Raw genomic sequence first — 12,211 nt, 5'->3', positions numbered from 1 at the left:
ACATTCTATCTGGAATAACTTTGGCGCCGGTGGACGAATCTTCGCGAATTTCTCCAAGAAAATGGCCTGCTCCGCTCCTGCCCTAAAAATCTGGGGGTGATTCGTCAAGTGGGGTCCGCGAAAAAAGGGGGGTCCCACACCGTGTTTTCCCCATTCAATTTTCCATAGCCAGGGCTACAGCCCGAACGGCTGAATGGAATTACACCAAATTTGGCAAAAAGGTAGAGTTTGGTTCGCAGATTGTGCTTTTTGTTAAATGGTGTAAATCCATTCAGCAGTTCCTGAGAAAATCAAAAGTAAAATCATAGTGGTATCTAGAGACGAAGTACCGTACGCGTACAGTAAGTGTACGGTACAATTACGAGCACGAGCTGCATGCTGATTGGCTGTCAACTGTCTGTCAACATTGTAAACCAGGAAGTGTTGGCAGCCATCTTGTGCCTCGGTAGAACCGAGTCGCAAGAAAACAGTAAAACAAAGTTGAAAAATAAGAAAAGGGGGCAGGGTAGAAACATCCTGACCTTCTAGGCCTGCTCAGGGGGTCCCACATGGAGCTATAAAATAAAAAATCACGGGGTACGCGTATGGTACGCGGTGTAAAAGGAAAAGAAAACCTAGAAGTCCGCTTTATTCTTAATAAGCCCCCAGGGGGGCCAAATCCCGGGGGCAATGTTTTTCCATAATGGGGGGCCCGTAAGGCCCTCCGAGCCCCGGGGAACGCCACCCCACAGGTCTTTATTTTGAAGTATGCGGGGGGGGCTCACAGCCCACCAGCAGCTCCGCGGACCGCCACCCCCTCGGGGCCTTTTAAAAAAAAGAAATGTAAAGTATGTTTTGAGCCCCCCTCCCACCACACACCCCGGGGACCGCCAACTTCCTGGGACAGTAATATTTAAAATAGGGGGGTCTGTGACGGACCCCCCTGCCCCGGGGACCTGCACGCCTCGGGGCTTTTGAATGTTGGGAGGGGGTTGTGCGGCCCCCCTCCTGGAGCCCTTGATGGCCCTGGGGTCTGACACCTCCCAGTGCCGGCTCCTGCAGTGTCCCGGAGTACCTACCTCCAGGACACTGATGTTTGCTATGGGAGCGCGGGAGCGTCGCGGCTCCCACTTTACCACAGCAAACAGCTTTTCTATTTGATAGAGAGAGCAAGTTAACCTGCTCTCTCTTTGAAGAAGGAAAGCAGATTGCTTTTCGTCAGAGAGAGCAGCATGTAAGCTGCTCTCTCTGACAAAGCAATGGCGGCTCTCGAAAGACGCGGGGAGTTGGCTGGGACCGTGGGAGCATTGGCATTTCCCCCACGGTCCCCAATGTTATATTTGAGCCCCGGTGGATGGGGTACCCGGGGATTATAAAAAATTAGTGATAGAGGCTATTTTTTTTAATTTTAGTATCTATGTTGAATCTATGAATGTATGTTGGCAGTGTGTGTTGACTAGGGTTTGGCTGCCGTTGATGGGGAGCAGATAATATTTCTTCTCACCCGTGGTTTTGTGTACCCCCTAAGTCTAAAGGTAGCTTATACAGGCGATTCTAGGTTGGCAGTGTGTGTTCAGTAGGGTGATGGTGTTTGTGTACCCCCTTTGCAGCTCCTTAAACATTCAAACATTATTTCTGCAAAATCTTTTTTGTGTTGGGCAACAGAGTATTACCCCAGTGACTTATATTTTTTACTTTTCCTTTATTTGAATTCCTCTTTATTTACAGTATCTTTCGACCTCTCATCACAATGAGTTCCACAGCGTATCGTGCGTTGCAGGGTTCTTAGCCTTTTTGTTCTTTTGCTGACTTACCAGTTTGTTCAACATTCGCCGTACTTTTTGTGTAGCTTTCCTTTGTGTATCTTTTGTGCAGCCTTCTTTTGTGTATTTTGTTTTGTATCTGACTTTGTTTATTCAGTGCTTGATCCAGTGTCCTGAATATAGCAGTGCATCCGTAGACATGTAGTTTACTCCTTTCCTTTCCCTCCCTCCATCCTAATAGACAACGTAATGGGGAGAGTCAAAGTAAGGGACTCCTGTCATCACTGTTTCAAGCTTGCAACATAATAGGTGGGACACGGGTTAAGAAACCCAGCCTTCACCACTCTTGGATCCTCCTGGCCCTTGCTATCACCTCATTTGCTCTGTCTTAAGTATTTAATCTCTAAACTTGACCGTGGTCCTCGAACAGTGTATTCTCATCATAGTCCAAGCACATACAATCCATCATTTTATCTGCTCTTGCCCATTCTCTGTGGTGGTACCGCCACCGCATATTGCACCACCCTCAAAACGTCTCCACTGGCGATTGTACATGCAGACCTTGGATCACCCTTTTCATCCATTCTTGCATCCCGAGATGGAACCTCTTACCTCTGTTCTTCACTTCTTACTTTACCGTTTTAAATATTCAAATCTTCTTGGAAAGACATTACTAATCCTTATCATTGAAAAAGTAACAAGTTTCTGAAATCATTTTATATGTGAGTTGGGTATGTTAGCCTAATACCCAACATTCCAATGACATGCTTTGTACCATTATGTAATATGCTTGAGTTGCAGTGTTCTATCTTGTCTTGGTTTGTATGTCATCAGGGCCGGACTGGCTACCGGGCAGTTGTGTGTGCTGCCGAGCAGGGGGATGCTTTCGTTGATGGGGACCTGTGTGTGCAAAACGAAATTCGTTTTGCTTTCTTTTTTTCTAAGCGCACGCAGGTCCCCATCAACAAAATACGCCCATACCACGGAGAAATCATCCCCCTGCTCGGCAGCACCCACAACTGCCCGGTAGCCAGTCCGGCCCTGTATGTCATTACAATCAAGAGTAACATATTCCTGTATATCCTAAATAAATCACTTGACACAATGCATAGTGACACTGTATTTATTGTATTTATTTTTTGAATGTTTTCAAAATAATATACACTCAAGTACAAATATTGTTGCTTCATTTCCAAGATAAATATTTAATATATTTCATATGAATTACCACATATGCTGATATTTCAGTAACGAAAAAATAAAGTGTTTATGTTTTTGTACAAGGACCTACAACATAAGAAATTCATTATGGAAAATCAACAAAACAATTTGGAAGACAGTTTCGAAATTAGTAACAGTGTCATAGAAGAGCTGAACATACTTTTTACAAGTAGCGAGAATGAAGAGGAAGAAATGAATGCTGCAGATATCAGCTGTGATTTCCTAGACGAAACCTTAGATGCTGATTTTGTGGAAGCATTAGATGACATTGAGTATGATCATATGGCTTTTGAAATTGATAATGTTAACCAAGTGTGGATATTGCACTCCTTTTGTTTGCCAATTCTTCTCCTTTATTAGAACAGTTTCTAACTATATTGCGTGCACTGTGTGACTCATGTTAGCCTTACATGTAATGTACAAGTGAAAGTGGCCAAACCCCTTGCGGCGGTTTGGACTCACACAGGCACTGCTGAGTGGGTTAATACTAACAAATTTATCAATAGTACTCAGTTATAATTCAACTTTTAAACAATCACGTTTATGACAAAGCACGTCATATTATTTTTAATCACTTTCTTTCAATTGAATGTAATCACATGTGTCAGAACATTGTTTTTGTAAAATGAACTGTGATTATACAAACGATGTGATGAACAGCCTAAACAATCATTATGTTTAACTTAATCATCGAACATAAAAATTACAAACAAAGCATAAATCCAAAGAAACAATACAGCCCACTCGATGCATTTCGGGACTCCCGTCCCTTCGTCAGGGGACACAATCTGAAAAAAATCATTCAACAAAACTTTAATCAGTCTCTCTTTTTATGATTGGCACAATCGAAACAATTACCATTAGAAACAGTTAATCAAGGACTCAAAACCATGCTACCGATGTTTCAGAACACAGGCATGTGCCCATGGAACACAAATAAATCTCCTAAGAATTACATGTCCAATGTAAAAAATCAGTTTCTATCTCAAAGAGGAACACTACACTCAGAATCATAGTATAATAACAATAAGGTACCTTAGTGTCTCGTACTTCTTTTTGTAAAGAAGAATTATCCGGATCACCTCTCTTCTGTGAAAGCAACAATAATACAAGCTATCACTCCTGTCTTATATGACTCACTTTTCCCTCCTAGTTGCAATGTATGGACTGCTCGCCACCTACCTCTATTATAAAAACGGGACGCTTCTGCCTGGGTGATATTGTCTATCGTGTTCAAGAAGAACGTCAGTCTTGACTCCCTGCAACATGGAAATGCTAAATTCAATTATTCATTCCCCCACATCTCACTCTCTATGACCGCAGTCAGTTTCCTCTTACCTTAAACAACAGCCTGAGTACGCCACGCCTGTATGATCACTTTCCCTTGTTTATTCAAACTTTTCTTTACTGTCGGAGTTTGCCTCTGTGAAACCACGGTTCAAGCCTGAAAGCGATAAACCGGGTATTAATCACGCCGTGTCTACGCTTTCTCATTTCATGCTAAACTTAATGCATGTCAATGACTACCCTTACCTTCACGTACTCTGTTCCTGGTTATCTGAATCGAAGATCACCATGAAACGCCAAACTATTCTTCCGGTATAAAAACCAAACGACCTAAAGGTAGGACTACTCCCGTACCTGATATACAAGTCCCGCCATGATAGAACAGTGATTTATGAAACGACAATACGCTAGTTTATGCTACATGGGATCCCCCATAAAATTCATTTGCAACCACCTCTCACTGGCTGAGAATAAACTAGAATAGAAAGCTGCACTTGTACACGAAAGCTGAAGAAACGTGTATCTGCTTGATCTTAATGACGTTGAAAGGAAGATCTTCTCTTCCTACTGCACTATCTACGTGTATGCATACTCGAACGCTCTGATTAACGAAATAGTAGCAACCACTCAAATCTTCATAGCTATATTTATGTTCCTAAAGTTATTTTGTTCCATGAGCATTATGTCCGCCCCTCCACAAACTGCCACGTGATCCTGCATCCCCACTGCATCCATGGCAAACGCATCAACCAGCCCCATTTTTTTACACTAAACTAGAACCTAATAATCAATCCTGCCCTACTGGATTTATCTGAAATGTATTCATACTGATGAAAACATGTGTCAGTGAAGTGTTGCTTAGTAAATGAAGCTGAGGGTACCTCATTCTTATGAGAATAAATGAATTCCTTAGTGTTCTATAAAAAGCATCCCATGTCTAATTTATCATTGAGGCCGTACGGCATCAGTGTACTAAGTGTTTTGATCCAAAAGATCTCTCTTTGTAATGGTCTCTTTACATTATCAGAACCTTGTTGTTGTTTTATTTGTTCTATGATCTGAAATTGTAGTTGAGCAATCGTATGTTTTGCTTCATCCCAATGTACTGCCAGGCTAGAACTGCTGCTTTTGTTTCTAATTCTGCTTTTATGCTCAGATAAGTTAAACATAATGATTGTTTAGGCTGTTCATCACATCGTTTGTATAATCACAGTTTATTTTACAAAAACAATGTTCTGACACATGTGATTACATTCAATTGAAAGAAAGTGATTAAAAATAATATGACGTGCTTTGTCATAAACGTGATTGTTTAAAAGTTGAATTATAACTGAGTACTATTGATAAATTTGTTAGTATTAACCCACTCAGCAGTGCCTGTGTGAATCCAAACCGCCGCAAGGGGTTTGGCCACTTTCACTTTTGAAATTGATAACCAGGAAAATGAAATACATGCGGAAATTATTTTAGAAGCATTATTAAATTATGAGATGTTACAAGAATAAAATTATTATTATATTATAATATAAAATATAAAATATAATGTAATATAATATAAAATATTTTATGTGCGTATCTCAAACAATGATATTACAGGAAAGAAGTTCTAAAAATAGTGACAATGTATCACAAAAAAAGTTATGTGAGCACGTCAAACATTGATATTACAGTAAAGAACTTGTAAAAATAGTTGCAGTGTTGCTCAAAATACTAAAGTGAGGACTACAAACTGTGGTAAATAAATAAATAATACCCTATTTTTGGATGAATAAATGAATAACAGATAGCTCAATAAATAAGAGTCAAGATTCGAGGTAGTAGGAGTTTCTGCAGGTTTATTACAGCATAAGGACAGGATCAGGACAACCTGCATAGGGTGACCCAGCAGCTGCTGGGGCTAGGTCTGGGATGAGCGCGCTAACATTTAATAACATAACATTGATTTATATACATAGCGCAAACACATAGCATTACATTGCAGTAGGCGTAACAGTGGGTGGAGCAGAAGGCGTGACGTGTAGCAGTCGCGAGAGATAACAGAAAAAAGAGGTGTAACTGGGAGTATACATAGACATGTGATGTAAAACGTAACAGAATATGTCATGGATGGGCGGACACATAGGAGGGGGCTACCTAAGGAGCCGGGACCTCTAACCTAATGGTGCGCAAAAACTGGCAATGACGTGTTACTAGGAGAAGCTGGGGGCTACGAACTCTGTGCTAGGAGCAGAGACTAGAGTCTGGAAGGTCGGAGCGACATGTACCTAAACCCTATCTGGTATCTAATGTTTAGGGAACATGTTGATATAAACTAGAAGTTATGAGGGGAGAGGCTAACTTGACTCTAAGACTGGACCATGCATTATTCTACATGTAGTGCGTGAAGAAGAATATTAAATGACCATTAAATACAGTATTTCTCTAACGTGGAGCCGAGAAGGCTAGACAATGACGGAAACTATTGATGCAGTTCAGTAGCTTAGGAATGCAGAGGAGGAGGACTGAACTGATAGCTGGAACTATAACATACTGTTGGCAGACTCAGAGGCAGAGCCGGGGTGCACCGGGCACTGCAAGGCAGGAAGTAAGTGAAAGGTCGAGGATACAGGTGGAGGCTGTATCGCTCCTTAGCGAGGCTTTCGGGAGACAGGAGCTGAATCTGTGGTCCGGGCCCTTTTGAGGCCTAGAAACGGGGACTTTATAATGGAATAACGTGCACACTGAGAAACGTGGCAACATTACCTACATAGGCCTGATATTCGTAGTATTCACGAGGACTGGAAATTTAACATATTAGAGGTGGACACAACTGTAATTGCGTCTTTAATCAGAAATGGGGAATAACATATGCATATTGGTCATGCATACATAACATATGATGGATGGGGCGTAGGGACACAGAACATGGCAAAATTTACTTTTCCACATTCCCTCCTTGTCACTACGTTTCCATCAGGAAACATCAATATTCATGATACCATCTATCATTTCATACAGTACCATTTGCTCGTCTCGAATTGTCTTGGAACGGGATTTAGAACGGGGCTTGGGACTGGGAATACAAGAGGTAGCACACATGCTGCAAATCGCAGGGCCACATTGTATACAGAGGCAGCAACTAAATATGATCGCTACTGCAATACCTAGAAAGGACAGGACTTTCCATCCCCATGCGGAAATTATATTCCAGAACCAACCGGACCATGTCCAGGTGCCTGGATTTTGATGTAACAGATGGGCAATTTTATGGAGTCTGGTTATAGCTGAATAAACAGACGGCGCGTTATTTGGAATGAAAATGCAACAACTGGATCCGAGAATTCTACAGGCCCCGCCCCTATCGGCCAGTATGACGTCAAGGACGAGACGATTCTGTAAAACGACAATTCTCATAAAGGATTGCTCTTCAGTTAAGTTACCTAGAGCAGAGGCAGTCTCATCTACTACTGCTTCAAGGGTTCTTGTTAACCTACGGATTAGCTTACTATTTACAACTGTACCTAAATAAGGGAAAACACCTTTATCTATATCAATGAATTGCTCTGCAGCGGTTTCAGTATAATCGACAATCGGGAGATTTCTCTTGTGTCTAGTGTGTACTAAGAAAGAATTCCTATGATAATCAGGTGGGGCTAGAAAAACAGGTGGCAGTAGGAAGGCAATGTAACAGGTTCCCTCCCAATCGAGGGGCAGACGGACATATGCAGTTTGACCACAAATAAAATAAGAATGACGTGAAGCTATAAAAATAGATTTCCCACTGTCACTATACTGGATAACAGTAGTACATTCACTATGACCTATATGTACAGAACCATAACTACGGACACATAATTCGCCTTTGACTGGTAATACTAAAATAGCGGGTGAGTCTGGAGTAGTATCAGACTGAACATTCAGGACCATGAAATTCGACGAATAATTTCCTAAATTATATACTTCATTTTCTAGATCTAAACCTGTTCTGTGGGGGAAACCTTGCTTGTCTGGAAAACATGTACTGTTAAGAAAAGACATATCTGTTGAGGATGACGTTAGCGTGGACCATGCTCCACACGAACCATTGTGTGAGAATGGATAAGGAAAGAGTGGCAGAACTCCCTTCGATGTCTGGAAAGGGGGGAGTCGACCACACACCCAACAATTAGTGGCATTGCTGGTCTGGTGTGAATAATGTAACATACGGATGAATGTGTTATTACGCATGGCGAGGCGGTATGAATATTCGTGAGGAGGCAGATCACTAAACGTGTGCTCTACTGTAGCATGAGCAGACATATTTACATGAGGAACTGAAAAACTCAGATAGAAAGCATAACTGGTGCAAGAAATCATTATGCTGATGAATAATATGAAACTCAGAAAAACGATGCATTGAAGTGAACTTCGACTGACTCTCTCACTATGGGGGTCTATTTTATACATGTCAGAAACAATCTAACCGTTTCACCTAGGGGAGGACTTATACAATCAAACTGGCTGACTTATTAGACCTGAGCTTTAACTTATACTCCTGTTGCGGAGTTTTCTCTAACAAGGGAGGGGTTGTAATAAAGTCTGGTGCGGGACAGTCCTTTAAAACAATGTTCTGGCAATCCTTCGAATCCTGGGAAATGTTCTTGGCAATGTCTTTGAAGTCTGGCTTTGGTCCTTTGAAAAGTTTTACATGAGAAAGGTGGACCCACCCCTTCCTGCCTTCCAACTTGACGGCAGTTCGGGTGGTCAAGAGGACCTGACGTGGCTCCTTCCAACGTGGTTCCAGCGGACTTGATCTGTCAAAGTTGCGGACGAGGACCATCGATCCTGGAACGATCTCGTGCGGTGCCACCTCGGTATTGTCTGGAAATGCGGCGGCAACCTGTGAACGACATGAGTTGAGGGCAGACATCAAGGAAGCTAGGTAATCTGTCAGCATATTACATGAAACATCGGTAATACTTCGGGGTCTAGGAGTACCCCACATGTTAGGGGGGCGGCCGAAAACGACCTCATACGGGGACAGACCTGATCTGGAATGTGCGACCATACGCATGTAGAACAGAGCGACTGGCAAAGCTACTAACCAGTCCACACCTTTGTCTTTACAGACTTTTGCTATACGGATTTTCAGAGTCTGATTATGCCTCTCGACTAGTCCAGCTGCTTCTGGATGGCGTACACAATGGAACTTCCACTGGTACCCTAACAACAGGGAAACATGTCTCATAAGTTCGGATGAGAATGGCTGGCCGTTGTCAGAATATACGACTCTAGGGAGTCCATATCTAGGGAAGAATTCACGAACCAACTGTTTGGCAGTGGTCGCGGCTGTGTAATCTGGGACTGGATATGCTTCTGTCCATCTGGACAAAGCGCATACTACTACAAGGACATACTTGAAACCTCGACATCGCTCCATTTGAATATAATCCATCTGGAGGACCTCAAAAGGGTGGTCAGGGGGCTGGAAACCACCTTGTTCCACCGGGACACTTTTACCTGGATTAAACTGACAACATATCATACAAGTACGGACTTTCTGCTTGGCTGCAGCTCGTAAATGCTTGTTGAACCAAATGTTCTGGATACTGTCTAACATAGCTTTTTCTCCTAAATGTGCTGGACTATGTGCGGTATTGATAATGACTTGAACCATAGAATCGGGGAGAAACCATGTGGCTCTACCCTTCGTTAACCATCCTTGATCTGTCTGGACCCCTCCTTGTACAGACCATTTCTTGATTTCATCGGGAGTAGCATGTAACTGGATATCTATGACATCTTGAGTAGGGTCCTTAACTGTCATGCATGTAATCGGATCTGGAGTATGTGTCTGTGTCTGATTAACTGGAATGTCTGGAGTCTGTGCTGTAAGCTTGGCTGTGCGGTCTGCTAAATCATTACCTTGGGAAATAATGTCAGTAACTTTCGTATGTGCTTTGCACTTCATGATAGCAATAGATGTCGGTAAATGTATGGCATCTAACAGGGCTTGAATAAGGAGACCATGCTGAATCTTGGTTCCATGAGAAGTCATGAAACCTCTCTCCTGCCAGAGCACTCCGAAGTCGTGTACAACTCCGAATGCGTAACGTGAATCTGTGTAAACATTAACTTTCAGGTTCTTGGCGTGTACACAGGCTTGTGTCAGAGCAACTAGCTCTGCTGCTTGAGCGGACAGGGTATCAATACGGTGTGTTTCAATAACTTCAATGTCAGTAGTCACTGCATACGCGGCGACTAGTTCTCCTGTACTAGTTCTCATACATGAACCGTCCACATAAAGTGTCAGGTCAGGATCTGATAACGGAATATCTGTCAGGTCTTGTCTTGGCTTAGTCGTAATGTTAACTACTTCCACACAGTCATGTGTGTCTGGATTTGAATTAACTGATGGTAACAGTGTAGCAGGATTCAGGACATTGCAGCGTCTAATTTCTATGTGTGGCTGGAACAGTGTCAATTCATAACCTGTTAAACGTGCAATTGTCAAGTGCTGAGTTTGTGTTCGGTTTAAAAGAACTTCTACTGAATGTGGAACTTGTACTGTCAGGGAATGTCCTAAAACTATGGAATCACTTTGTCTGATAGCTAGTGCTGTGGCTGCAACTGACTTGAGGCACGCAGGCAACGCCTGGGCGACTGGATCTAATGTGCTTGAAAAATAAGCACAGGGCTTGTATTGACCTGCTTGATCTTGTGTGAGAACAGATAATGCTGTACCTTCGCGTTCTGTAACAAAAAGTATAAAAGGCTTACTGTAGTTCGGTGTAGCTAGAACTGGAGCTTGGCATAGGGCTTTCTTTAACTCGTTGAAACTAAGTGTATGTTCAGATGTCCAAGGGAGGACAGTCGATACGGCTGCCTCCTGTGTCGTTAACTGTATCAGTGGCTTGGCTAGAAATGCATACTGGGGAATCCATTGTCTACAATAAGAAGTAAGGCCGATAAAAGCACGTACCTCCTTCTGGGTTCTGGGCTGGGGAAGACTCGCTATTAACTGGATACGGTCGGGTGTCAACTGCCTACCCCTCTTGGACAGCAAGTGTCCTAAGTATACCACTTGCTGGACACAGAATTGAAGCTTCGAAGGTGACACCTTGTGCCCCATCTCGGCTAGAAAATACAGAACTGTAAGTGATGCTCGCTCGCAGTCACGTTCAGAACGGGCTGTGATCAGTAGATCATCGACATACTGGAGCAGGGCCGTGTCAGTTGGCATGTGAATGTTGTCTAGTTGTCTCTTGAGTGCTTGACTGTAAATACTAGGGCTTTCTGTGAAACCTTGAGGAGCGCGTGTAAACATATAGCTCCTTCCATTTAAACAAAATCCGAAAAGAAACTGGCTGTCTGGATGAATTGGAACACTAAAAAATGCATTTTTAAGGTCAATAACAGTGAAAAACATGGCTTCGGAATCAATGGCTGTTAACAGGGAAGAAATGTCTGGGACAACTGGGTACTGAGGAATAATACATTTATTAAGCTCTCGTAAATCAATCACTAATCGATATACTGGGGGTGCATTTGGATCAGTACGTTTCATGACTGGAATGATTGGAGAATTGCATACATTGGAGTCAGTTTCTACAACTACTCCCTGAGCCATGAGCTCGTCAATAATTTTGGATAAGGCTGCTACAGCCTCAGGTGGCAATCTGTACTGTCTGATTCGTGGTAACACTACACCTGGCTTGAGAGTCACACGATAGGGTGTGATTTGCATGTAACCTACATCAGTTGGACCTTGCGCCCATAGATGCTGCGGAACATTAGACAATCTTGAATCAAAATCTCGTAATACATAGTGACCCTTAAAGTCACGTAGGAACAGACGTATTCCCTCTGGGGAACAGCAAATAACTGCACCTAACTCTTTCAATGTCTTAATGCCTAACAGATTTTCTGGACATGACTTAGTAAGTAACAGATCAGTAGTACGGGACAATGGACCTACTTCTAGAGTAACTGGCTTTGAAATC

This window comes from Lissotriton helveticus, chromosome 2_1, assembly GCF_964261635.1.
Source record: "Lissotriton helveticus chromosome 2_1, aLisHel1.1, whole genome shotgun sequence".
Lineage (NCBI taxonomy): Eukaryota > Metazoa > Chordata > Amphibia > Caudata > Salamandridae > Lissotriton > Lissotriton helveticus.
Note: the sequence above shows the minus strand (reverse complement) of the source record.